The 25,087-nt window shown below is 44.6% G+C and overlaps 1 protein-coding gene across 1 annotated transcript in view; it reads left to right on the forward strand.

The window, feature by feature from the left end:
* Positions 1–25,087, forward strand: part of ATP6V1A (ATPase H+ transporting V1 subunit A) — a 328,148-nt gene that overhangs the window by 51,316 nt on the left and 251,745 nt on the right. The gene's annotated exons all lie outside the window — the stretch shown is intronic.

The following is a 25,087-nucleotide window of genomic DNA, read 5'->3' on the forward strand; positions in this document are numbered from 1 at the left end:
CAAAACAAATAGGGAATTCACGAACTTTAACGGGATTTTTATCACCAGGGACTAAATACAAACCCATCTTGGCCAAGTCCTTCCATCTCACAATGTCTTTCCCTTTAATAGCCACATAGATCTTTGTAACAATAGATCTTCCAAGAACCTGAAGATTTCCCAAGAAAAATCCCAACATATCTATATCTTTCTCTCCGAAAGCTTTCGGATTTACATCTGATTGAGTCAAACTCACATTTCTCCCCCATTTTTCATAGAAGGTAGTATCACGTAGAATAGTGATAGGCGAAGCCGAGTAAGCCATAACATGAACCTTAATATCATCAATAGAAGCATCACATAAGGGACCCCTGATAAAAGTTAGATTGTCATCAGTTTCGACCATCAATAACAGATTGTCAAAATACTCAGAACAATCTTCCACATCCACACAGTTAACTTTAAGAGGCTTCTTTTGAAACCTACATACTTTCTAAAAATGGCCAATTTTCTTACAACCTGTGCAGCGTTTATTAACAGCTGGGCACCCTTTAAAATTCCCCATGTGAAACTTAGATCCACATCTGAAACAGAAACCCTGCTTAGATTGATTTTGACCAGGTTTGCTGACCCATTTTTCTTTCCCTCCAACAGCATATAGACCCTCCTCCTCCAACTCATCTGAAACCAAATTCACTTTAGGAGAGGCATCAACCATCATTGCTTTTGTGGAAATTATAGATCTTTCAATGCTAAGACTAAGATCTATAACCTCAGATAAAGAGGGATTTTTACAGCTAAGAATCCTTTCTTTAACCTTAGGAGAATCACAATTAAAAACAAATTGGTCTCGAATATAGTTGTCGAGCAGAGGACCAAAATCACAGGTGATAGCTAAGACCCTCAAAGCAGAAATATATTCATCGATTTTCTCATCTTCTTTTTGTTTTCTCTTATAAAATTTGTGCCTCTCCAACATAATGTTGGGTGATTCCTCAAATTGGTTTTTAAGTCTCGCAATAGCTTCCACATAGACATTCCACTGTCTATCACCTGACTGGCCAGAAGGAGGAGGAATAGGTACAAGACTATTAAAGATGCGTTGAGCAGCCAAACCTAAACAGCCAAATAATAAAGCAAATTTGCGAGGGGGAGCATAATCGGTAGCATCAATGGCTACAATATGGTTCTCGAACAAACCAAACCATTCTGACCACAATAATATGGGCTTACCAGGTTTATCTAAAAAAGGAGGGGGTTGAGTGACCTCTTTTGCAGAAGACATTTCTTAAAGAAAATGTGAGCAACTCGAATTTGTCATTAAACACTTTGACACTTGTAAAATGATACCACAATTATGACAACAAAAATAAATAAATAAATAAGTAAGTAAATAGATAAATAAACACAGAATAAATACAATTCCAAAGAAAAGGTGTGCGAATCACCGGTGCTGCAATTGCACGAAGGGTTGGAAGTTCCAAAGTATTCTGTAGAAACACACGAAAAGATGAAGATTTCCGTGGCCTGTGTTAACTCCTAACAGTGACCATAGAAGAACCAGAAAGGATTTTAATAAAACAATGTTCCAGAAATCCAGAGTGTTATGATGCCTTAGAAAGCATAAACGAAGCCTTGCAGGAGTTCTGTAGATCCGAGGATAATTGATGAAAGGCGAAGAAAATAAAAGACGGAGAACTCCTAGCGTTGAAGATGCTTCAGAGTTTTACAAAGATGGCCGCAGTGAAACGTCAGACGTCACTCGCAGCTACTCCCACAATGCATCGCAAGACGTCACAGTCAGTCAGAGGATTCCAATAATGCCGAGAAGAAAGTTCCAAGGAATCGTTCTGTGGATGCTTATTTACAAAATGCAGGTGCGTGCCGATTTCAGTTAAAGAAATGAAGACGTAGAGCAGCGCGTCAGTTTGTAAGGGTTTAACACATGACACCCAATACAAAAAAAATAAAAAAATTAACAAAGTCTTTCGCACCGCACCGACTTGCAAAAGTTTAAAATAAGGCACCCAAAATTCAAGGCAGTAAAAGTCTTTTTTACACCAATCCAAGGTAAATTCCAACGTAAAGAGTTCAGACTTGATCTTTTACGAAGAAAATGAACTCGCCACAGTACTCACAGTAATTTGAATGGAAGCAACTGGTAAAGTCCTTTCCGAAACGAGAATTAGTGGCAGAGTTAAATCCCATCTGTTGCGTGGGTCGGTGGTTGCAACAAAATCCCGATCGTCGCCAATATGTAAAAGACCATGTGATCCTAAGAAATCCAAGAGAGACGAAGTATGGTTAAACTGTGAAGTTTAATCCTCAGGTTACAACCACAGGAGGAGCGCCTCACCAGTCCGAAGTCCGATAGGCAACTGACAAAGCCCATCGAACTCCCGACTGCTGAGGGCTCCTAACAATTCAAAGAAATACATTCTGCAAAGAATATATACTGCAATACATTCTTAAAATGATGACAGTACACAAGAATAGTAATACACTACACTCTCTCTCTCTCTGTTCTTGTTCTCCACACCTCTGCTATCTCTCCATTCCTTGACCTAGAACCCACTTCCGGCTCTCTACCCCAGCAGTTCTCGGCTTTTGCTTGCTCCCGCTGATCTATTGTTTATCAAAATAATAGTTTATCATCGGTTTATTAAACACTATAAACATAAAACGCATGTATGCTCAGTTTATCATAAAAATCGACATCATTTACAAGTTTGCATAATAATGAACGACGCTTCTAAAATGAATGGCAATTTTACAGATAAGCCATCTTTCTCTATTCTTTCTCCGACTGGTCTGGTCGCCTCTGCTCGTCTTCGTCTCGTCTCTCACGTCTCAGTTCTTTCCAATCCCTCTCTGTCGCCTCTCGAATCACCCTCCTTCCGCCTGTCTGTTCCTTCTCCTCCATCACTTGTCTGCCCTCCCTAGACATGAACTGCCTCCCCTTCTTCTCACGGTGCTCTTTCCCTTCGCTGGTGCTGCTTTCCCCCACCTCTGCTTGCTCTCCCTCTTCGCGCCGGCTCTCCTCTTGGGTTCTCTCCCTTCCCTCCACCCTCCTACCCCGGCTCTGTGTGAGTGGGGGGCTCTGTGTGAGTGGGGGGCTCTGTGTGAGTGGGGGGCTCTGTGTGAGTGGGGGGCTCTGTGTGAGTAGGGGGCTCTGTGTGTGTGTGTGTGTGTGTGTGTGTGTGGCTCTGTGTGGATAGCTTTTTTTGTAGGTGGCTCTGTGTGGATAGCTTTTTTTGTAGGTGGCTCTATGTGTGGGTGGCTCTGTCTGTGTGAGGGTGGCTCTGTGTGTGTGGGTGGCTCTATGTGAATGACTCAATGTGGGTGGCTGTGTATGTGTGTGGCTCTGTGTGGGTGTAAATGCAATAGGTCATGCATATGCGAGCCATTAAGCTATTGGCATTGTAAATGACAATGCCATTTATTTAACAATTAAGCTATTGGTAATGTAAATGACAATGCTATTTATGATTTTAAAAAAAAACATTAAAAAAATGTCATGAACAATGCCAATAGCTCTACCTTTAATAATGCCGAGACCATTGCATTGTAAATGCTTGTTTTAACATGTAGTTTATAATAGAACATGGATTGAAGTATCAGTGATGTTTTTACTCTTTTTATATATTATATATTAGATTGTGCTCTGGGCTCCTCCTGCATGTGCTTCCGAAATCTGCGGGATTGGGCAGTTATTTATCACATGTCATGGCTGTCATTGTTGTAATTTACTGTTGTACATTATCAATTCTGGTTCTTGATGTTACATTTTACCTTGCCTTTTTGCAATTCCCTCACTTTTAAGATCTACTTGATGTATGTATATTTAATTTTGCTTTTATGGCTGTGAAGCCAAAATAAAGTACTTTGACTGACTTTACTTCATTCTACGCTATGTCACTCCACAACACTCTACACCCCTCCACTCTGCAACATGACACACTATTCCCCTCTGCCCCTCCCCTCTAGACTCCCTCCCCTCTGTGCCCCTCCCTTCCAAGACCTTCCACAACACTGACACTTTGCTTCACTCTAAACAGTCTACTCTACAACACTCCATGCCCCTCCACTCTAGACCACTCCACTCTAAGCCACTCACATTAGTCATGCTGAAAAGCAGCCACGCTGGTGTACAACATGGCTAAAACATATTGGCAAAGCCAATAGCCCTTACATAAGCGAGACCTTTTGGGTTTGCCAATATTTAATATACTCCTGTATTTTGTACAATAAACGCAGCCAAAACAGACCGTGAACTTTCCATTCAAAAGACATTTGTGATTTGTCTATTATTGCATAAAATATGTCAGCCAAATACTGTAGTGGGCGAAGCTGCAGTGTGCCAAATTTCATGCATGTATGTGCAGGGAAAAATAAGTGAAAAGGTGGGTGATACAGGAACAAAAGGTGTATTTCCCCATTTTAGCCCCCATAGAAATTTTTGCTTGCATCTACAGCAAAAACTACTGATCAAATTTGAAACGAAACTTGTCATTAAAGTAGAACTTTACTTAGAAATCATGTTTTTTTGCATTTGTAAAAACCTGTTAAATATTTTCTCAGAAATATGCTCTTCAAAAAGGTGCCAGGTGGGCTTAAAAAGGCTAACACTTTTGTATGTCTCTGCTGTTTAAAATGGCGATTCACGAATCTTGTAAATCACATTTACATTTTTTGACGAGCGTGATTGGCTGGGGACTATCTTCGTAGGTATTTTGCACTTTTGAACAAAAATTCTACAGAAAAGAACAAGCTTCTAACAAGTGGCTAATCCATATGTAGGGCTGGGGGGCACAAAGGCATGGACAACTTTATTCACAGAGTAGGAAACTGCACATGATTCGTGAGTCAGAACGCAAAGACCAGCTTGGCAGCTGCCATTGAAGTATTTGATTAGACTGCCAGTTTGTGAAAAAATAGTACAATTAGCTGTTTCAATGAAGGAGTGAAGAAGAAAAGACAGAAGAAGTGTGAGGCAGAAAGATAGAAAAGGAAGTAGCAGATAAAACTGACGGGGACTTCCAAAGGTTGTGTGCAGCGGGGTTTGGACAACTGCCCACTGAACATAGGGCATAGGTGCCCAGGGCAAGTTGAGCACAGGGGTGCCCATCACCCAATTACACAGCCAGTTGGGCAAATGTGTTGGCTGCTTGCAGCCTGTTTTGCACAGGCTGCTTTAGGTGGGAACAAAGTGTATAATTAAAAAATATATAAATTCCCTGAAAAACACAAATAAAAATTGTTGACGTGACTTTACTTTGCCTCTCTCAGAAAAATTCCATTTTATCCAGTTGAAACATTGGTACTACAGCCCCATATAAAACTGGCTGCTACCAGGGAACTTCTCCCTATTCGGCGATTTGTTCGGAACGCTGGGACCATTCAGGGTTGTATTTCTTACCTGGCCATGCATTTAATGACTAGTAAGGACATACCCTCTCTCCGCCATGTTTTATTCTGGGAAAACCCTCAAGGCTTCACTATAGAAGATAAACACTGGTGCACGCTTTTACCGAGATATTTATAAACCTAATCACTCCATGGGGTTAAGAGAAGTGCATTATGAGCTTCTTTACGATTGGTACTTGTATACAGAGAAATTGCACAGAATCGTCCCAAACGTGTCGAATACAAGTTGGAGGCGGTGTGGGATGATAGGCAATTTTCAACATATATGGTGGGATTGCCCCTCCATCCGGCCATTCTGTAAAGAAATCTTGTCACGGATTAGGGAAGTCTTGGGATACCCGATCTCTAATAACCCGGAATATGTTCTATTAGGCCTCCGGGAACCTGTATTGAAACGTCAGCCTCTAGGGGACCATTCTATTCTATGGCTCTGTCTGGGGGCTGCTAAAATAGCCATTGCGGCAGCCTGGAAGTAGCTTGATACAACATTGATTTCCCAATGGCACACTTGACTCTGGCAAGCCCTAGCATTAGTACGTATGGCTGATATAATTAATGATACTCGGATACTCGGAAAGGCTTTATGTATGGGCTCCTTTAGTACACATTCTATCTAAAGACCTCTCCCTTTTTTCATGCCACCCCTGTATTCGAGCACCTCATCTCTTCCATATCTAGCCTTGCAGGGACCCACCCCCCATTTGTGCCCTCTTCCGGTCCCAAATACTCCCAAACGCAGGATTCGTCTTCTCCCAACATCCCCATGCTCTAGATATACTTTATGATTAATGATCCCTCCATGTGCACTTTGTTACTGTTTTCTTTTTTCTTTTCAATTCAATTCAAAAGGCTTTATTCGACTGTAAGTCATAAAAGCACTGCCATGAAGCAGAGAGGCAAATTATGGAAATGCCTTCTGCATGCAGCCTCCGTTTGACAAACTATTACATATCTTCCGCTGCACACATTTAATTTCTTTATTATTAACCGTACGATTACTTAAAATCTTTACAGTTAAAACACATTGAATAAATAAAATGCATCATGCCTGCATGGGCTCTATTTTTAACTGTATGTCGCTAAAAGAGACTGCGTTACAATGAGTAGATTAGATTAGATAAGATTTTATAAAGCGTGTAGTCACCCGTAAGTATCTCAGCGCTAAGATCCACACATCTGAGGGTCACTGGGGCGAGGGGGGAAGTCAAATCAGGGGAAAAAGTTGCGTTTTTAGCCGCTTCCTGAATCGGAGATAGTCTGGTTCCGTTCTAAGGTCGCGGGGTAGTGAATTCCAAAGGCGGGCAGTGTTAACAGAAAAGCGCCGCCCACCCGTACGCACCTTCTTGACTCTGGGGATGGTGATAAAGTATTCCTGATCGGATCGGAGGGCTCTTGGGGCTTTGTAGGGCCTGATAAATTTTCTCAAAATAGGGGGGCCTTTGCTTTGTAGAAGTCTGTGAGACAGACAGAGAGCCTTGAACTTCACCCGCTCTCTCACTGGCAGCCAGTGGAGGAGTTTCAGGGCTGGTTTGGCCGAAGCTCTGGCCGGAGTATTGGTAAGGATCCGAGCCGCGGCGTTCTGGATCCTCTGTAATTTGTCAAGGGTTGCCTCGGGAGCGCCTAGGTAGATGGTGTTACTGTAATCCAGCCTTGATAGAATAAGGCCTTGGATTAACAGTTTCTGGGAGGCAGGAGGAAGTAGGGGCAGAATCTTCCTGATTGATTTAATGAGCCCAAAGCAAGTCCCCGCGATTTTTTTGGCTTGCGTCTTGAAAGACAGATCTTTTTCGAGCCAGATACCCAGGCTTTTAATCTCAGACTTAGGAGCAGGGGGATCACCCAGGCAGGGGGGCCAGATGTTCTGCGAGAGGGAAAGCCCCTGCTGGCGAAAGAGGAGAATATCTGTCTTTGAGCCGTTAAGTTTCAAAGACGAGCTATTCATCCATCCTTGTATTTGTGTCAGACAGTTGTATAAATCCGATGGTTCTTGGTTTGGGTGAGACAAGGACACCACTAATTGAGTATCATCAACGTAGCTGATGATACTCACTCCGAACGGGTTGACGACCTCCTCCAATGGGGACATGTAGACATTGAATAATGTCGGGCTCAGGGATGAACCCTGAGCATGCCACATTGGAGGCGGGTTTCGGGGGAACGTGTGTCATTCTCCCAGACCTGAAAGGATCGTTGGCTAAGGAAAGAGGTGAGCCAGGTCAGCGCAGTGCCCTCCACACCAATATTCCTAAATCGATGGATTAGGAGCCGGTGGTTAACGGTGTCGAAGGCCGCACTGAGGTCCAGGAGGATCACTGCCACTGATCCTCCCGCGTCCAGAAGTGCTCTGGCCTCTTCCACCGCTGCGAGAAGGGCGATGTCAGTGCCCTGCCCTGGGCGGAATCCGGTCTGCGAGCACCTAAGCAGATTGTTGGTTTCCAGGTACTGCGAAAGTTTTTTATTCACAAGCTTTTCAGCGATTTTGCTGGTTCCGGGGAGAAGGGAGATTGGCCTGTAGTTGGCCAGATCCGAGGGGTCAAAGGAGGGTTTTTTCAGTAGCGCCTTGACGACAGCCGCCTTCCAGCTAGAGGGAACAATTCCCTGTAGTAGTGAGGCATTAATGAGATGGGAAGGGGAGGGTTGATGGTCGGGGCTACTTTCTTAAGGATGCGTAGCGGAACAGGGTCCCTAGGAGATCCGCTTTTGATGGTGTCTAGCGTGGTTGCGACCTCTTCAGCTGTTACCGGTCCCCAGGAGGTTAGACGGGGAGAGGTGGAAATCGTATTGGTTCCTTCTTCCTCGCTAAAATTAGTAGGAGGAATGAAGACAAGGATTTTCTGAATCTTCTCCTCGAAGAAGTTGGCCAGTTCAAGGCATTTTTCTTCATCTGCTTTGGGATCTGGCGGAGTTCTTGGTCCGGAGTGAGGGGCTTTAAGTAGTTCTTTTAAAATGATAAAAATTTCCTTACTGGAGCAAGCGGAGTTTTTTATCCTTTCCTGGAAAAATATGCTTTTAGTATTGCGAAGGGCGTTCTTGTAATTTTTTAAGGAGGTATGGTAAGCATCCTTCTTAGCAATTGACTTATCCTTCCTCCAGGAGCGCTCCGTTTTTTACATGCTTTCCGTAAAAGGTTGAGCTCCGGAGTGTACCAAGGGGCAGGGCTCACTCTTTTGATTCGCCTGAGGGTGGTAGTTTTGGAGAGAAGTTTGTCCAATGAGGAGGTAAGCCAAGAATTGAACTGTTTGTCAGCATTGGCTGGGTCTGGGATAGGGGGGTGGGGGGAGAGAATCCCTGAGAATGGTGATCCATTCGTCTGGCACAAGTTTGTGCCAGCGCTGGTCGGTGACCCGAGTTTTAGTCTGCTGGGTAGGTGAAATGGGGAAATTTCAGAAAATGGGAATTAAAAAGTGGTCTGTCCAGGGAAGAAGCAGGGGAGAGCTAGTGGTGATGTCCGTGATGTTGGTAAAGACAGGGGCCAGGAGGTGCCCCTTGTCGTGGGTAGGTCCTGCATTAACCAACCGGATATCAAAAGACGTGAGGTCAAGAAGGAGTTCGGACGCAGTTAGATCTGTGGGGTCTGATATGTGAAGATTGAGGTCACCCACGAGAAGGAAGTTGGGAGAGGAAGATGCTATCTGAGAGACAATGTCAACAAGAGCACTAGGGAATTTCCCTGGAGTTCCCGGCGGGCGGTAAATCGGCAGCCCCGAGAGGGAGTGTACAGGGGATATTTGAAGAGCCAAGTGGCAGCTCTCACAGTCTTCAATGTCGGCATTACTAGTTCTGCAAGCGAGGTGTTCTCTGTAGATTATCGCAAGGCCACCCCCTCTGCCACGAGGTCTGTGTAGGGTTTGAATTAGGTAGCCTGGGGGTAGGGGTAGGGCGTTGACAATGTCAGCATCTGACCAAGCAGTAAGCCAAGTTTCTGTAAGAAACAAAACGTCCAGACCATGGTAATGAATCAACAGGTTAGTTTCATGGGCGTGCTTAGGGAGGGACCGACAATTGAGAAGGCCCATCTGTAGTCCAGAGTAACAATTATGATGGAACTCCAGTTCACCCCAATATTTGCTTAGTCCTATAAAAGTCCCTGTTTATAGAGAAACCGTCAGTCATTGTTACCAGTTCTAAATGAGCCCCTGTCGTGGACCAGCTGTCTCTTGTAGTCTAATTAGCCATGCTGCAGGCCCCTAAGTTGGATAACTTCCGTCAGGGTGGGGGCGCCAGTTTAATGACCGGGAAGTTGAAGCCCTGGGGTCTACGACCTGTTTCTGGGGGTCGAGTGCTATTCTTATTTGATGAATAAACTTGCGGACTCTAGCAAGTAAGCGGGTAGTTATTTCTGAAAAGCACCTGTCTGAGGCATCCCTGCATGTTCTCAGGCCCTTATCCTTTAGGGTTGGGCGCAACAGACGCTGACGGTCCGCGGCTAGTTTTGGGCAGCAGCATAAAAGGTGAAGCCAGGATTCCCTGTGGTAGTTGCAAAGCCCGCAAGAGACCATGTTGTCTTTTCGCCCCCATTTGGGGTTGAAGTCCAGAATCCTGAGGGTGGTGAGGCGAAAAAACAGGATTTTCTTTCTTGCTTGAGTTGAGAGAGAGTCGCACATGTAAGGTTTAGCTTTCCCAGGAGTGTATGACTTGTCTAGCGACAGTGTGAAAGAATTATAACGGAGTGAGGATCGATCCAGTTCGAAGGACAGAGTCTGAACTTGGCGCTTCACTGCTTTAGCCCAAGCAGAGTAAGGCATTTCATGGAGGGGCATGCTCCCTACCTCTATTTTCAAGCAATCTATGGCTTGGTCCAGCTTGGCGTGCCACGGAGAACCCTCAGTCCTGAAGGTCAGCTTTAAAGAGTGTTTAAGATTCTTTTCTGGTGCTTTCAATGCTCCAATGTAATATTTTATTATGTCCCCCTGAAGAACCAAGCCCGGTCTCTTTAGGCCTAGTTCCAGCCTTAGCCTGGTGTTTCTTGCATGTCTGGGCACCTGCAGCACAGTTTTATATGCTTTTGCCTGAGCTGTGATGTAGCAATCATCGATTTTTGGAAGGGCAACCGTATGCATGATGTCAGAATGGTATTCAATCATCAGCGTTAGGAGGTTGATGGTGCAAGGTATAGTTCAATCCCCTGCATGACCGGTTTCCACTGCATGGTCAAGGGGTACGAGGTATTCTTGAAATCTAAGGAATTTGTGTAACCCGTTAACCAGCTCCTCTCTCCCTAGTGGTCCGTTTCTTGAACAACATCCAGTAGTTTCTGCCTATTGGCTCTTGCTTCCCACTTCTCCAAAAGGTAACCAGCATTGCCCAAGCCAGTTTGTCTGGCTTCAATGTTCATACGCATGCGGACTTTTGGCGTCTTGCCTATGTGCATCCTTTCCGTTTCAGTGCCTCCCATATCTGTCCTATTTGTTTGTACCTTGAGCTCTGTGAAAAACATCCTGTTCTTCACAATCGCTCATCCAAAACTCTGCATAGTTCTAAATCGTCAAAAACTCTAAACTACAGAAGTGATATACACCAACCGCAAATGAGATCTATTCTGATGAAATTTGTGTCTTCAGACCAAGTTTGGGGTTAAATTGTCTAGTTGTTTTGCCTTTTGGAAAGAGTAAAAGTTAAAGTGGGGATTCTTTTTGCAAGTGGAATTGCATAAAGGCTTACTGCCCCTGATGAGGCAATGAATCTCTTGACGCCGGGCAGCTCGCTGATCCGGAATCCAAGGTCAGTGGTTAATCCAAGGTTCTTGGTTAATCCAGCATCATTGGTTAGTGTTGGTTATAGGGATTAATCTTGTGCACTCAAGCAACCCATTCCATGCATTCATCCCATTTTCCTTGTGGTATTGCGCAGATGGTTGGTGGGTTCAGTAGATACACTAAAAAAGATTGATATCTTGTTAGCTTGCATGACTTTCAAGAAGGGAGAGGTTATGATCTCTGAAATAGTTATGGGCAATTTGTAAAAAATACATTAGCAAACACATACAGATATGCATGTGACTCGGGAAGATGCTCACAGAGGAGGCGTGGAAAGGCTTGGAAGAGTAGGAGAGAGCCATATGAAAGAAAAAAGTGAAGGCGACAGTCAAGTTTTGAGTAACAGTCAGTTTTCATGCTGAATTTTAAAAATACAGTGAAGGCTTTAGGAAATGGTTTGCGATTTGAGGATGCAAGACTGTAGAGAGGAACAACATTATTTGCTTGTGAACATAGTGTTCTATTAGGTCCTTTTGATTTGCACCCAGGACCTTGAGTGCACTTTAACGTCCTGCGGTACACTATCCCATGAAACTTAACTTAATGCTGTCTTTATTCATTAATGTTTTAGTAGTGTAATGTTTTAGAAAGTAGTTTCCAACCATGCACTGTTTTGTCTCGGGGCGAACAGTCTCTGTCCATTGCTAGGCTGCTGTTAGACCACTGTTTCAGTAAGGAGCACTGATCAGCTCAGGGTTTTGAAGCTTAAAGCAATGGCCGTATGCACATACATGGAAATCTCAAACTCTTTTAGTCTGGGCTGAAAGGAAGCTCAACCTCCAGTTCATAGTGAGAAATAGATGAGTAACTATTGCAAACATTAAAAACAAAGGTTCTTCAATTACAGGAGTGGAAGTCTTCTTACGTTAATCCTAAAGTCTGGCTCACAGTATTCATTACAAGGCAAAGTGTGATCCATTTTAGATGTTTCTGCCATTGCCCAAGATTGAGAGCGAGGACCGCTTCCCCAAACAGTGGAAACACATTGCCTGCACTCCTGCGGCCGAAGGGTGGACAGCCAGACATTGTAGGGAGGTGAATGTTTTCAGGGCTCCCTTAGAAACTCAGTTAGCAAGGGGGCTGCCGACTAAACCTCTCGAAGCAATGCCCCACAGTATGTCAGAGAGGAGAGGCAGACCAGAGATCCTTCCGTGCATGGTGAACGGATCTCCCCCCGAGGTGGGATTCCACATGCACATCTTCAAACCTGCCCCCAAATAACTTTTTGAACCTCCCCCACGAAATAAGAATTTTTGGGGGGAGAGCTTGCACATTCTCAAGTGTTGTAAGTGCGAGTCATAAGCTGACTGCACAATTTGGGGGAGCCGTGAAATTTCCCTGGTTTCTCCACACTGTGCAGCACGAAACACTGGCTGGACGGGTGATATTTTTTTAGGTCTGATATTAGCCAAGATCTTTTGATTTTAGTAACATTATATATGTAATATACTTTGTGGAGCTTTTTGGCAGCCCTATTCATCCATTGTGCCGCTGTTGCCATTGACATTTTTCATCCACCTACTACAATACACAGTACGGGGCAGTGGTTCAGCCCACTTCAGCCATTGGCTAACTTCACTGTTAGTGACTGCATTCTGCTCTTTAAAAGGGTCACATTCTCACGCAAAGTAATTCTATTAAGTGCCAGTATGTTTTTCTCCAAAGTTTATTAATTTTAATATTGGCAAGGTCCCAACATCTCCGACAACGTTTTTTTAAGGGGAAACAAGCATTGACAAAAAGAAAAAGGCTGTCAGGCAGCATCTGACCAATTGGCTTTGGCAATGCTCGTTATTAAGATGTGGTTGGTTTAGTAAGTGTCAATTTTGACATGTTTTTCAATACACTGATAATCGATAACCACAGTAGTAAAATAAGGGGAAACTGTTTTCTGATGAAACTAAGTTTTTTTCACAGATTAATGGTTTCAGTTGAATATCTTTCTGTCGATTGTGTCTACTTTTTTGCCTGATTGCTATTTCCGCCATTACTTCCTCTGTTCTCTTCATCCCAGTTTTATATCACTGCTCTTCCTCCATCCACCTCCTAATGCTAGGGTGGCTGCCACGTCTCCTCTGCTGCCCACTGCTCCTCTATCATAATGGACCTCAAGAAGGAGCAAATGTTGAACCTGGGGACCTAGTGCTGCAATCCATCACGATGTCGACTGTATTGTGGGATCCTGCCATGCAGGACCCTGGCGAGATCTGATCCATTAGTCAGCTCAGGTGGGGCCAATCACTTCTGCCTTTTCCTCCCTTTTCACACAACGCCCTACTTTGCTGCCCAATACAAACTATGATTAGCCTAGCACTGATTCACGTGGGTTATCCATGCCATTATTTCAACGCCCTAAGTCACTCTTCCTTGTTTGGGCTTCCTGCTCATGTGGCTTCCACCTCCACTACCCAATATGACCTTCGTGAGCCAACGTCCCATCCACATAAGGGCCATGTGCACCGTAGACTGGCTCTCCTCCAGCAGATCCTTATCAGGGCTTCTCACCCGTGTGCCACCCACTTCTAAAGCCAACTGTGACCTATGGGAGCCACTGTGTTTTCGCCGCAAGGGCTACTTGAGCCTGAGTTTTCCTCTCCTTAAGCAGTTTCTTACCTGGGCTTGCTATCTGTGTGGCAACCGGCAGGCAGCAAAGTGAGTCTCCACTGCCCACCATTGTCCTGCAGGAGCCTGTGCTTCATCACTGACCGGGCTGCCCAAGCTAGAAGACAGCCTCTCCTCCATTGCTCTCCCCAGCACCTTGCATAGGCAGCAGTTTCTCCACTAGATCCCAACATGACCAGAACTAGCCAGATCCAGAAGCAGGATAGAAGTCGATTGCTATATCATCATGATTCTTTTTGGGGAACTTGTTTGTTGTACTGATCCTAGAATGAGACAAAGGACCATAAAACTCCCTCTGAAGGCGACCAACCTGGGAAAAGATCTGTGGTTGTTGCAGTTTTGTTGCCGTTTCTCTATTCACCTCCCCCCATGCTATTGTTTGTTTACCATAGCTGAGGAATTTGAAAAAAAGGTGACCGCATTATGATCGGAAAAAACAATAGACCAATATTGGGGCGCTATGTTAGTACTACCTTACCTGGCATGGCACTGATAGGAGAATCTTCATTCTCATCTGCATCTTAACTAAAATGTATTTGTTGGCGTCTTAGCCAAAGTTTATTTGCTCAGTGGTCTTGTGATGTAACTAGAATGTATCTGCTGGCTGTTTCTGCAGACTGTATTTTAACTCACTTAAGCTGTACATCTTTATGATGATTATTATGAACAAACTTATGTTTTTCTTTATGCTGTAGCTCTCCAAGAGTTATCCATAAACTGTGGAATTTAGGCTCTGAAATCACTAGTTTATACTTACCTTGCCAGGTCCTGAGGCTTCAGGTCTAGCCCTGATCCCCAATAGTCCACCCCAACAAATTGCCATCCTGTCTCATAGTCTGGCAAAGGCAGGTCTCAATTGCTTCAAATACTCTACCAACCCAGTCTTTTGAAATCATCATCCAAAACCTTCAGGCACAGAGTCATGGAAGTTTTCCTCCGAAACACTTGTTGCTGACAAGCACCTCTTCAATCGCAATGAGAAAACTGAAAACTCGCCATATATTCTTCCACCCATGACACTTTCTGGTGGTCGTCACCTTGCTCGGAAAACTGAATATTTCCTGTGCCTCAAATCTTGCATATGGTCATGAATTTAAAACTTCGCTTTCTGCACCCTTCAATGTCTCACTCACTATATCCTTTATTATAACGGGAGGCTGAGGATTTACTCCATGGATATCAATTTGACTTTATTTGATTTCCACTTCCTGACTCTTCTTTGGCCTATGAACTACCATCCATGTCTTCCCAAACACCTTCACTATTAACTTCTGACGTTAACACTACTACACCCTCCAACTCTTCTACTTTCCGAGTGATAGATACTCAATCTCGCAATGGATGCCATTTGCAGGTTCCCATTCTCGCAGTAAGTCAGACTTCATTTCGATTGCTCCAGCCTCAACATTACTTATGCAAATCCTTTTTGCACTCAAGCCCAGCTCCATAGAATATCTTTTTGAATGCTCTGAATATTATTTCTTTCAGTTCCCTTCCGATTTCTCCACTCATTTCCTTTCCCCTCATATTAAGGTGGAGCATGTTCCCCAGTTGATTTGTTCTCCATGGGCCACATGTCTTAACCCTCAAAGTCTGCATTTCTCACTTGGACATCCCCACTCCTACTCCACGCTGACTAGTGATTCTCATCTGCACTCCCAACCGTTCACCCCTCAACCCGCAATTCGCACACGGTGACCAATCTCATATCGTATCAGACGCTTCTCAGGCTATTTTCCATCCTGCAAACTTGAAGGCTCCCTCTTGATCCAACTCTCAAAACCTCCTTCAACGTCTTATCCCAGACTCTGACTTATTGACTTCATCCATCCTAAAAAATTCCCTCCTGCAATGTTCTCTACATTCACTCCCCCTTCCATTGTCACTTGCTCAGCCTAATGCCTCTCCTTCCTGCTCCTTTTTCCCGCTCCGACCAAGCCTCCTCTTTAACTCATCCAGCTCATGCAATCACTCCCTCTTCTGTTCTACTCTCTTCTCAACTCACTTGTTCCTCTCCTTTACACTCACCAATATTACCTTACCTCTACCAGGATATATGGCCTCAGTGCTTTCATCAAATTGGAATTTAATTTTGAGTTGTGTTATCAGTACAACGGGGTTTTGACCTTAGATCAATTTCCAGCAGAGTGGAAAAGGGTGTCTGTATTCCAGTTTCTGAAAAAAAATTCTTTGGACCCAGGAGATACAAAAAATTATCGACCTATATCCAGACTACCTTTACCTGCTAAAATATAGGAGAAGGGACTTAATGAAGATCTGATGTCCTTTCTTGATGCCCATAATATTCTGGACTCCTCACAACATGGATTCAGACCTTTACATTGTACTGAATGTGCCTTGGTAGTTGCTATTGAAGTGATCCGATTCTTCTTGATCTCTCCGCTGCGTTTGATACTGTAAATCACTCTATGCTTATCAATCGGCTAGGGTGTATCTGGATCAGAGGTGCAGCCCTTACCATCCTTAATTCTTTTCTTTCTATTAGAGAACATAGCGTGGCTTTTGGGATTTTGTTTCAAACCCCTTTTTCCGACCTTGTGGGGTGCCTCAATGCTCGTCGCTATCTCCCACGCTTTTTAACATCTATGTCACCCTCCTGGCAAAACTTATCAGGTCATATGGCTTTGTTGCAGTGTCCTATGCAGACGACACACAAATAGTGGTGTCTATTTCATCAGATGTCGACAATGTAGCCAGTAAATTTAGAAACTGGCTAAAATTGTTATCTGGTGGCAGGAAAGTGTTTTCATACATCCCTCTGGAAATGCTGAAAATGGTCATTGTAGCATTTGTTCTATCTAGGATAGACTATTGCAATGTATTACATCTGGGAATCCAAAAGCAATTTCAGTTGAAGCTTCAATCGCTCCAAAAGGCGGCTGCTCGTTTGCTCTTAAAGATACCAAAATCAAATTTTATTTCCAAGAGAATTTGTGATCTTCATTAGCTGGCTGTCGGTGAATTAGTTACATTTAAAGCCACTTTATGGTCCATAGGGCTCAGTATAGCATCTGTCCGGCTTATTTTCAGAAGATCTTCTTTTGGGATGTGCCTAATAGGAATTTAAGATCAGGATGACACTGAACATTCTGCGATTCTGGGCAAATCACTTAATATCCCTGTGCCTAACAAAAAAAAATTATGAATGTATCCTCATGTAATGCAACTAACGCTATGTAAAGCGCTCTAATATCCGATTCGTGTCAAGTTCGCGCTATATAAAACTCTGTGCAAAAAACACAACATATGTGTCCTTTCGCAAAATAAAGAAAGCTAGATGGGGAGAAGCTTGTCCTTCTTAGCGTGCAGACTTTGGAATATCCATGCTGCTTGCTCTGAGAGCTCAATCTAACAGTTCATCTTTTAGAAAAAATGTACAAATCTGCCTTTTTTCCCTATTAACCCAGTAGATAGTTGTTTTCACTCATGGAGCGCTAGTGCTAAGACGCTTCGGCATTTGCGTGGTCTACATTTTTAGGTCGAGGTACTATCCGGTTCGGCAGAACCGGAAGTAGCAAGATATTATGTTTCTTAGAGGGGCTCTTTATCCCGCCTCTAATTTTGGCTCTCTCCCATTGGCTGGCTTCCTAAATGAAGGCCAGCCATTGGAGGAGAGAGCTGTCACTCCAAATAGGCTCCGTCCTTTTCGGATTTGGAGGTGTGTTCGGTGTTCTTCTTTCCACTTTTTAGCCACGCCCACCGAACACGCCCCCAAATCTGAAAAGACGGAGCTTGCCGACCGCCATTTTGTTTTGTTTTGTTGAAGGTGAGCCTCGCTGTCTTCTTGTGTTCACTTTGTTCGCGCTAGTGGTGCGCATCTGGCAGCTCTCCTCTGTCCAGCTCCCCCCCCCCTACCTCCGCCCGCAGCTCTCCTCTGTCCCGCTCCTTCCCCTCCCTCCGTCCGCAGCTCTCCTCCGTCCCGCTCCCCCCTCCCTCCGCCCGCACCATGTCCTTGTGTTCTCGCTCCGTGCACACTGATTTGATTCCCAATGCCATGTGGTGCTTATGGCAGTGTCCTTGTGCTCTCAGTGAACACTATTCTGGTTCCTAGTGCCATGCTACATTTGTGGTTGTGTACTTTTATTCTCCCTCCGTCCATCACAGTTCTGTCCATTCTATCAACACTAATGTCCCAACCTTGCACTGAAAAACACTGCCAGCAGCAATGGGAATTTCCCTACACGTCTAACAGGCATAGCCTGAATACCAACGAAGTAGCCTACTCTCACACATGGAACTGCTGCAGGGTGAACAGCACAGGAAGCGTGCTTCAGACAGAACAGGTGTTACATGTGCAGAATCTGTGCTAAATCTCACTCGATGTTACAGCACAATCCACACAGATGAGACACCTCATCCTCCTCCCCCCTAGACTTTGAGCACCAAGAAAGTAAAGTTCAGCGTGTTCCCTAGACGTGACATGAGATTCATTAATACCACGCCTTTCTAGGTCCAGCAGTCTGGTAGGGATATGCTTGCGAAACCAATGGCATCCTACCTTATGATAAAGTCATAACGTTTATGATTGTTTAAGTGTTATTGGAGTAGTGTGACTTTATTTCCTTATCACGTTTTACCTGCTAATACTGGTTAAAACTGGCTTTACATGCTCTCACAATGTTTGCAGAGTTTTAGTTCACATTTTTAGAAAAAATAGGTGCTCTGAATATTCAAATAAGGGGTTTCAGATATGTTCGCTATGTTAATACCACCTTTGGTATAGCGTCTAAGCTATGGCTGGTCTCTCCTTAAAAGCTAGTCAAGGATTTTGCCTCGCAATGTAAAACATTTTTTTTTTTTTTTAGGGGAAACAAAATCGTATCAATTTTCTCAAGATATCACAGGTTGCCAGTTTCACTGACCAGTTAATTTAAACAGTAAAAGATTATTTTCCTGACATTACAATCTCAGACCCTTCCAAGTGTGCTGTGTGAATCATGATTTTTTTGCAGTCTGTGATCCAGGTCTCAGTTTCACTAAAGAACTGCTTCTGAGTGGGAACCAGGTCCGAGCGCATGCGTGCTAGAGCCGTAGAAGGTAAAATAGGGCCTAAACCCTTTTGTTAATCTACAGTTAATCTTGCTCTTGATCTCTGAATTACACATTCACCTGGACTTTCATCGTGGTGAGGTCAAACTTGAGGACTGTGAGGCCACTCGCGTGGCACCAGCATGTTCTACAAATGTTAAGTAGTAATAACAGTGGAGAAGGAGACGGGTAACTAGGGCACTTTGTGTGAAAAATTAGAGCCATGGTCGGTTTTGACGACGTATGTAAAAAGTTTGGAAATGAAGAGGTATTCTGCTTAACATCAAGTACACGCTATTTAAAAAAACAAGAATTAAAAAAAATCTTGCTATGCTGTTTTGCAATTACGTGGGTACCTGTTGGTAACGTACTTTACCTTTCTCGGGTAGAATGAGTGAAGGAAAGTGATGAAATTTGGTGCACATATTTCTGGTATACCTAGTCACTGAATGATCAAGATGATTGGTGCACTTGCGTTAATATTACAGTTGTGCCTTATTGTGTGGAGGTTTTGTTTCATTTGCTTGATCCTTTTTTGGCAATCTGGTGAACGTTCCATCTGCAGCCTTATTTAGCAGGTTGAATTCCAGAAAGATAGGCCCACTGTTGCCAGTGCCCGATCCAAGCTTTATCGTTTACTATGGTTTGTGTACAGTTTAGAGTGATGTGGCGGGGAATGTGTTTGTGCCATGTGGAGAAATGTGAAGTACGGTGGTTTTGTTTGCTCCTTCTGCCCTGGTATTATTGTCCATTGGAGAAACTATAATCCTGTGCAATTTAAATAGCTATTTGTAGATTACTGACCGATTTAATTGTTTATCATGTCACATGATAAGCGCCGGACTGATGAAGTCTTCCAGTGCATTTTTCTCCCCGTTTTGAAAATGACAATGCCATTTATTTAACGATGAAGCTATTGGCAATGTAAATGACAATGCCATTTATTTATGATTTAAAAAAAATGTCGTGCAATGCCAATAGCTCTACCTTTAATAATGCCGAGACCATTGCATTGTAAATGCTTATTTAACTTACCACCAAGGCTACGACCTCTACTGTTAAAATCCAGGCTATTTCAACACCCAGAACAAGACTACAGATTTACTGTATTGTGTCCGGGATATAGTAACCATGTGCAAATTCCGATTGAAACCCTATCCACACTAGGTATGAAAACTCATTTCAGCACTGCGCTGTAAGTTTCTCACCTGTAAATTTGCGGTGAAGCACTGAGTGGAAACTGCTGACCATATCAGTCATTACCTTTATTTGCTAGTACTCAACGAGACCTAGTTCCATTGCACATCTAATATTGCCATGAGGCTCCTGCCCTTCCAAAGTACTCTGTTATCTGTTGTGATTGTGCAGGTAGGATGGGTAGAGGCATTGCGGTATTCTAGACAATGCTATTCAAAACAAATAGATACCCAGTGGATTGTTCGCTTTTCAGTGTTCGACTTGAATTAAAATTCCTGACTGTCATATATTACTCCTTCTGTGATAATGCAACATTTATTGAAGAGGGCACTGCTCTCACAAAGAACCATTCAATTAGCTGTGACAGTAACACTTCCATTCCTTACTGAGGCCACCTTGATGTTGCCCAAGTCAACCTTTTGTCCTCATTTTTCCCCAGAAACAACAATATGTAATCCTGCCTTAAATCTTCCCAGACCAGTGCAGTTCTTGTGCAATGTCGACTCTTTTTCGATTGAGTTACCCCACAAGGACACTGGATTGTGCATGTTTCATGTCGCAGTATGGTGTGTGAGTTTTACACTATTGTTTTACCTTGGAGTCGATGTATTAAACAGAAAAACTAAATAAAACGGATTTATCAAAAAGTAAATCTTCCCATACCAAAGGTTCCACACTGGATCTGATTATATTTAAGGAGGACCGGATCACCATAGAAGACCTGATACCTGTAGAATGGTCAGATAAACAAATTTTTCCTCTTCCTCTTTCTCTTGCCTTTCACATTCTATAACTTATGGCCCACTCAAAAAAGAGACAACCTGGTTTCTGAACCTCAATAACTTTGACACGTGAGCACTGAATATACTTCCCACTATTCGCTGTGAAGTTGAAAACCATACCTATTCCTCCAGTTTTTACACTTGCATGTCAGAACTACTTGATGACCTAGTCCAGCTGAAGGCCAAAAATAAAAGGCACAAATCCTATGTCCCCTGGTTCATTAAAGACTTGTATGAGGAAAGGAATTTGTTACGACTGTTGGATGAGAGAGGAAGGTGACTGCCTCTTTCTGCTCTCCAGTTCTGTCTTAGGACAACTAGTTCAAATTAAACAAGAAACCTCTACAATGCAAAGGCAACTCACTTCCAATCTCGAATAAACACACCTAAGAACCACCTGAAACAACCTATTGAATTAGTCAAAACAAGCAACAATCTCCCACCCTCCACTCGATTTGAAGATCTCTCGGCTAACTCTGAAACATTTGCTCCATTCTTTGACAAAGTGAAGCCCATTGAGCAGTTGTTTCCAGACCATCTAGGCTTCAGTTTGAAAATGAACTATAGCTGCAAATTCCATGGGTGCATTGAACCATTCTGACTTGGTTTCTATTGAGGGTGTACCTAATAACATAAAGACCAACCCTTCTAACCACTTTTTGGATCCAAGGCCTGGAATTATAATCAATTATTTGGTAACCAGTGCTGACCCACTGGATACATTTAATAAACCTTTCCCTGTACCAGGGAGAGTTCTCTTACTGATTCATGATAGTTTAAGTCATCCCAATTCTGAAAAACCTTCTGCAGGCTTGGAAAATCTCATCAACTTTGTAATGTTTCTGGTCTTCCCCACCCTTTAAACGTTAGTTACCAAGAGCTGTGTGAAATGGTTGCTTACACAACACATTAGTGAGAATTACCTTTTGTATGACTTCCAGTCAGGTTCCAGACAGGGTTGCAGCACAGAAACTGCATTGTTCCAGGTAATGGACGATACACTTAACAACATTGATTCGGGAAACTCCTGTCTCCTTGTCCTCCTCAACATATCAGCTGCATTTCATACTGTGAACCATTACACCCTTATTGAAATCCTTAGGGAACCTATGGGCATTTAATAAGTGGTCCTGAAGTGGTTCACTTCTTACCTGACAAACAGGGTGCATAGGATCTAAATTGACTCCTGTGTTTCAGAGCTGATTGCTTTAACTGTGGAAGCGCACGTGGCTCTGTTTCAGCCCACCCTCTTTAACCTGAATATAAAACCACTGGAGCATCATACTAACAAACGCTGCCAGTGCTTTTGCTCGCCTCGAATCCCCACCTTTCCACCTGCCCTCTTCTTGCTCTCTGCCATGTGACACACCACTCCACCGTCGGATTAACACTGCATGTTTACTTTCTCTCTTGCGTTCATCACTCGCCCCATTCTTTAAACTTGGGTAAGCACCTTCCAGTCATGTTATCTTTAGACTATGGTGAGGTTGTTGTAGAATAATGGATTGCACTGTGCTGTGCTTGTTTGCCTTCTCTTCACCCTGTACATTATGTATAGCTTGCACAACTCTGTCCCCTTGCGTAACTTGATACTCCATTTATAATGCTTGTGTAACCTTTTATCCATATGTAACGTTCCGCTTATGTAAAGTGTTTTAACTCCTTCAGGCGATGTCAGGCTATTTAAAATTGCATAAACAAACCCTGCAACTGAGGGGATAGACACTAAAGAAGGACTGCACAGTGTCCTTCCAGTGCTACACCTAGTAGAGTGTCTGTGGCGTTGTCCTTGTTTTTTCCAGTCGGTCATTTTTCTTTTCATAACATATGCTATTGGGTGGAATTTTGTCTACTGCCCTTTTCACAAAACAAAATGAAGGATGTAATAAAGGTACCATCAATTCAAAAGTACAGAATTGCGCCAGTTAGCCTGTACTCTGTGCACAAGCGTGGCAATCTGTTGAAGAGCAGCAGTGCTGGTCACTGCCTACAGTGTCACGGTCTGACAGGCAACCTCAGGAACAAGCATTGAGGGAGCCCCACAGACCCGCTCACATGGAGGGAGGATCACAGAACCGCTCACATGGAGAGGGCCCCATATAGAACCGCTCACAGGGAGGGAGCCCCACTAAACCGCTCACATGGAGGGAGCCCCACAGACCCGCTCACATGGAGGGAGGATCACAGACCCGTTCACATGGAGGGAGGATCACAGAACTGCTCACATGTAGGGAGGATCACAGAACCGCTCACATAAGGGGCCCCATATAGAACCGCCCACATGGAGGGAGCCCCACAGACCCGCTCACATGGAGGGAGGATCACAGACCCGTTCACATGGAGGGAGGATCACAGACCCGTTCACATGGAGGGAGGATCACAGACCCGTTCACATGGAGGGAGGATCACAGAACCGCTCACATGGAGTGGGCCCCATATAGAACTGCTCACAGGGAGGGAGCCCCACTGAACCGCTCACATGGAGGGAGCCCCACAGACCTGCTCACGTGGAGGGAGGATCACAGACCCGTTCACATGGAGGGAGGATCACAGAACCACTCACATGGAGGGAGCCCCACAGACCCGCTCACATGGAGGGAGGATCACAGACCCATTCACATGGAGGGAGGATCACAGACCCGTTCACATGGAGGGAGGATCACAGAACCGCTCACATGGAGGGGGTCCCATATAGAACCGCTCACAGAGAGGGAGCCCCACTGAACCGCTCACATGGAGGGAGCCCCACAGACCTGCTCACATGGAGGGAGGATCACAGACCCGTTCACATGGAGGGAGGATCACAGAACCACTCACATGGAGGGAGCCCCACAGACCCGCTCACATGGAGGGAGGATCACAGACCCGTTCCCATGGAGGGAGGATCACAGAAGAACCGCTCACATGGAGGGGTCCCATATAGAACCGCTCACAGGGAGGGAGCCCCACTGAACCGCTCACATGGAGGGAGCCCCACAGACCTGCTCACATGCAGGGAGCCCCACAGACCCGTTCACATGGAGGGAGGATCACAGAAACGCTCACATGGAGGGGGCCCCACAGACCCGCTCACATGGAGGGAGCCCCACATAACCACTCACATGGAGGGAGGCCGAACCTCTAGGAAGCCAAATAGTGTTTACTAATGTTTTTATTGTTGTGATTTGTGTTTGAGCCTCTAGGGAGACTTATGCAGTACTGTGCCAAATCTTTACTCGTTTGCACTAACTACATCTGCAGTCTTCTCTGGGCTGTATGCATGCGGTAGTGCTATGCAGAAACTTATGCAGGGAGCACTCATGCTACCAGTGGACACAGTTCACAACGAGTTTTATATTGGCCTTTGAGTCTCAGGAAGGCTCCAATCTCAAATCTGGGAACAAATATCTTAATCATCAGTGTTAATACAACTGTCTGAAATTGACAAGGAAGGACAGACCACAAGGCACCATGCCACAACTCCTAACCATGTGTAGCGTGGCGGAGAAGCAGACCAGGACAAATGGGGTGGTTTGTGCTTGCTAGGATTTATTTACAGTCAAAACAAACAAGGGACTCTGGGAGACATAGTTTTGTCCCACTCGGTCTTCCTTCTTCTTTCTTGGGATTCCAAATTCAAAATGGTCTTCTGGACTGGTTTATGGGACTGATAGACGCTTGCAGATACCGGGAAGGGAAAAGAAAACAAGAACAAAGAATAGCTGTAAGGTAGGGGTTCTGATACACTAAGCGGCGCATGAAGCCAGGGAAGTGAGGAGGGGGGGGAAGTTGTCACCGAACCTTCACCAGTGTACGTGCGGTTTTTGCAAAACGACCCTCTGCACCCCATTATACCCACAAACTACTGGGTTCCGCCCCCTTCACCCCCTCCTTTTCCCTCCTCTGCTCCGCGACCCCAGGAAAACTGCAAGTGACCCCGTACCTTGTGCAGCCACGACCCCCTGTGGCCGTGGCTGGCGTGCTCGCGTTGCCAGGTAGGGTCTGGCTGCCTGTCTGTTCCGGTTCTTGCTCCTCCGTCGTCGTAGGCTTCCTCCGTCGACGTCGAGCCCTTCAGGTCCTCGGGTACCGTCCCTGTGCTCTCCCACGGCGGTACTAGGAAGGTCCTCACCAGCGTCTCCTCCTGGCTCACGATGTGGTGTGGTCCCAGTGAACGCCGTAATCCTCTCACGTCTTCCTTGATGTAGCTGCCTTCCGGACCACATGACTCTGTCACCTGGTATGCCCCATCGGAACCCTTAAAGGGCCAGTCCTCTCATTGCCCGGTCTGTAAATACA

Source organism: Lissotriton vulgaris, chromosome 8 (genome assembly GCF_964263255.1).
Source record: "Lissotriton vulgaris chromosome 8, aLisVul1.2, whole genome shotgun sequence".
In the NCBI taxonomy this organism is placed as follows: domain Eukaryota; kingdom Metazoa; phylum Chordata; class Amphibia; order Caudata; family Salamandridae; genus Lissotriton; species Lissotriton vulgaris.